Source organism: Pteropus vampyrus, unplaced genomic scaffold (genome assembly GCF_000151845.1).
Source record: "Pteropus vampyrus isolate Shadow unplaced genomic scaffold, Pvam_2.0 Scaffold70, whole genome shotgun sequence".
NCBI lineage: Eukaryota > Metazoa > Chordata > Mammalia > Chiroptera > Pteropodidae > Pteropus > Pteropus vampyrus.
In genome coordinates this window covers 4,352,841-4,357,235 of record NW_011888851.1, presented here as the reverse complement: position 1 = coordinate 4,357,235, position 4,395 = coordinate 4,352,841, and positions in this window count along the sequence as shown.

The window sequence follows — 4,395 nt, the reverse complement described above, 5'->3', positions numbered from 1 at the left end:
GAGGAGTAATGTCGTAAAGGGGAACAAAACAGTGGGTAATAGCTGAAAGAGGATGAGAAATCAAAAGGGATTATTATGATATGAAAGACTGTAACATATCTTAAGTCAAATGGAATGTCCCAGCAGAGAAGGGAAAAATAAAAATGTTAAAGAGAATAGATCAAATGCTTGCAGAGTGCTTATGAGTGGACAGTAAACTGAGGGGTTTATATTGAGAACAATGATAGAGGCTCCACAATAAGAGCAGATATAAGCAGGTAAATCTGCCGGATGAGATGGTGAGAACCTGTGGAAAGAGTCTTTTGATTGTTTCTACTGTCTCAGTTGAATAGGACCCACACCTCATCTGAGAATGAGGGAGAGGAAAAACTTTAGACGTTGGAAGAGACTAGAAAGTTAATGGACTAAGAAAGTGTGATATAATTGTAGCCATTACTAAGGACCCACTTAGGTCTAGAGACAATGGATGTTTTGTATTTTTCTCCAGCATATTTACTTATGTGAATCCAGGTGCTGAGTAGGTGAAAAGGGGGATTTAACTAAGGTTAAGGGTATTGCCAGCCAGGTGAGATGAAGGGAGAGAAGAAAATGGAATTGAAAATATGTGTCGAGTAATGATTATACTGTATATAATTATAACATAGAATCTAAACTAAATGAGAAGTATTAACATAGCAGGAGCAATGAAAAATTCATAGGTCCAATAGATGTTGGATTGCCAGAGATGGGACATTAGGGAAATCAAGGTCAAAAGTGGTCTAATTGAAATTAAGATTAAGAAGTGGCATTTACTGATCACAACAAATTCTAAAGTATGACTGTGAGAGTAGTTGACTGAGATAGGATGAAGGACAAAGACAATGGAAGAGTGGATGTCAGGGAATAGAGAGACCAGAGAATTGGAAGGATTATTTATGTGTTTCTTGAAACATGATGAATAATCACATAAGCAGTGTTGGAAAAATGACTGAGCTAGGAAACACTACATCCTAATTACTTATTTGTTCACAGATTTGGAGGCAGAGACACAAGTGATGCCAAGTTTTATAACTAGTCTTAATATAAAATACACAGAGTGTTGGCTTTGTTCCAATTATAGAAATCACTATTACAAATATCCTTTTGCGTTTAATTTCATTTTTCAGAAGAGGGGCCATGAGCAGGCATAAAAACAACAATTTAACAAACTGCTTGAAGGAAGAGATATAAAAAATGCTAATAAAGAACATCCACCAGGATAGGACAAGAAATAATACTAAAAGGACTTTAAAAAACTTTCTATCTAATTTTACTAAGCTCCAGGAACTTTTCTTAGGAGGAATGGTGATTTTCAAAAACCACATCATTCCTGGGATCTTAGAGACTTCTGGTCATCATATGTGACTTTAGAGAGATATAAATAATTCATATTTAGGAAAACCCTAATTACATAAAGATGACTCCTTAATAAAGTCATAGGGTAAGCAGGAAATAGACCTATGCCTTGTTTTCCCAAACTCTTTTGGTACTTGGTAAATAATAAATGGAGGTAACCACATGATTTTAGGAGGGATTATGTTTTAGCTCTCCTCTCTGTCTGGACTTTTATCAGTGTTCATGGAACAGGCATTTGCCTTACTTCATCTTATGTGATATATGTGAGTGTATTTATATAATACTTCCTTATTAAAAGCAGAGACCGTTTCATGTTCACCTTTCTATCTTCCACATTCTGGAAACAGAGTGGATATTCAAACATTGAATCAACTTGAAAATCATGAATAGTTTTGATTTTTTTTTATTTTACATTTTCACTATATAGTGAGTACCAGTACCAAGTTTCGAAGGGCAAATTATGTATATATTTTAAGGAAAATTAAATAAAAAATATCCATGGAGAGTTAAGTAAAAATAAACAAAAATGAATATAGAGATGTTTGTGGTTAGTCTTTGTACTTCATTGTCATTTCATTCTCTTCTTAATGTTGCTTGATAGTGGCAGTTAACAGTTTTGAATGTATGATGAACTGCAGTAATGACCCTTCCACAAAGAAAATTTCAACCTTTAAATATAATATGCATAAAAACTAGTTTTCTCTTGCTCTAGTACTAACGTCATCTTTGAACAACAGCCTGTCATCCAAGAAGTTATTAAAAAAAAATTGCATTTTTACTGAGGTCTCCCTCAAACTTACCAAGGAAAGGGAGATAGAGAATATTCTTAATATTTAGAAAAATTTCCAAAATATGTTCTTTCATTCTTCTCTTATTTTAACATGTCCCACAGAGAAATGTCTCTGCCAAATGTCTTCTTCTTTCTAAACTATCTCAAATACTCCCTCGACCTTTGCTTATGTTAATCTGAGGTTTCTTCCTCCATTGCCTTTATTCTACTCCCTTACCTGCTGCAACCTTAACTTACATAAAAGTGTCCAGAAGCCTCTTGGCAAGAACGAATGTTCTTTAGCTGAAGTCGGGAAGAAACTCAAGCTTTAATACCTTGAAAACTCAAACTTTAATATCTTACTCTTGATCAAATAAATCATAGTGGGGGCTGAGTGGAAGAGAATGTGAAAGATTTTTTTACTTGGTTTGCAAGATTTGCTACTAAAAGTCTAGTAAGGTGTATTTATATTTAAGCCTCTAAAGTCAAATAATTTTGCTGTATTTTTGTTTTAGCTTAAATTGGAATAAAAATAAAAACTCCCCATGGTTCTCATTCCATATATGGTTTTAGTACTTATCCAGGTGTTCTTTTGGTCCTGCTTCCTAAAATCCCTGGATCTATGGATTTTCTCATTGTCATCCCCAGGGAAGACAGAAGAGTACTCAAACAGAGGCTTCTGACACTGAGCTGTATAGAAAGTTGAAGAGAAAAGGAAACTATTATTTTTCAGAAAGTCTTTAAAGCAAAACAGACCACACATTCTCTAATTAGCAAGAGCAGACTAGAGGCAGGCAGGCAGCCTTCTGTTTACCTCAGGACTAGGAAGGAGACCATCTGGCTTTCCCTCAAAAATAACAAACGCTATTTATTGCTGTGTGAAAGAATCTTGCCAGATTAAGTGTATTTGCAAAAAAATAAATAAAGTTCACATTGGTGTTTTTGAAACCCTTGAAGAAAATGAGTATGTTATAAGAAGATGCTTTGGATGTCAAGTTAACTCTGCACGATTCCTTTCCTTTCTTCAATCCAAAACAAAAATAATAGTAGTTGGCCTACCTAGGCTCTCCAGTTTGTTGTGAGGATCACATAAGACGATTCTTATGAAAGTGTTAGAAGAAATGAGCTCTAGGCTTCCATTTACATTACACAGATATAAAGTATTATTCTGAACCTCCTGATTATTATTAGTATTGTTATTAGGTTATTTATAAACCTGGCTTTCTTGAAATAAAATTAATAGAAGAAAGGCTTGACTACGGTGCCCCTGTGGAGCATATAGGGCAATTTAGAAAATAATTGAATATTAGACAATCATTTAAAAATGACAGGTGCAACATCAGCTTTGAGGTGTCTTGGCCTAGAGTGCATTTAATATGTATTATAATGTTTTTGGTACTTGTATGTGTAATAAAAATGGCAAACTTCTATGAAAAAAAATAATGAGATGTACATAATAACAACAACAACAAAGCATAATCGAAACCGGTTACATAGCAGACTATCTTAATAATGTAAATAAAAGCAAAATACAAGCTGAAAGGTTACCAAAATAAAATCTCTATATATTTATATATACATATATGAACATATAAATGTATACTTATATAGATTTAAAAACCTTTCCTATTGAATTAGAACACAAAGAAAACCATTTTAACGTAAAAAAAATTTATGGTATGCACAAAAATTTTGGTTCTAGGCAGGAAATTCACTTGGTAAGGCAATAAGTGTTGGTATTGATCCATATCACTTTTTGTATGCCAGGCTTTGTCAGTTGGAAGAGACCTCAATAATGCTCCAGTTTTTTCCTAGTCTAGAGGATTCAGATGGAAGACAATCTTTCTTGAGCTTTGGAAAGCATAGCCTTCCTATTTTCAGGGAAACAAACATCAGGAGGCTCTTCTAGTCATTATGACCAACAAAATTGCCAAAATATCCCTCCACACTTCCTGTACTCCATGGCTGGTAAATCCCACCCCATCTTTCCCAGAGCTACTTCATTTTAAACATCAGGAATCAGAGTCCAAGGAAGTTAATACATTCTCCAAAAGCCACAGAGCAGCAAATCTGGAAAGGAACCTTTCCATCTTGGTGCTTTTCCACTACCTCCTGCTGCCTCCTTTCCAAGTCCCCTTGAAGTCCAATTGGAGCAATTCTGGAAAATTACACAAAAACCTTCTTCTATTAGAGATTACCCCTCTACAGTAGGAATGAGGAGTCAGCAGTGAAGAGAATTTCAACATTTTCTC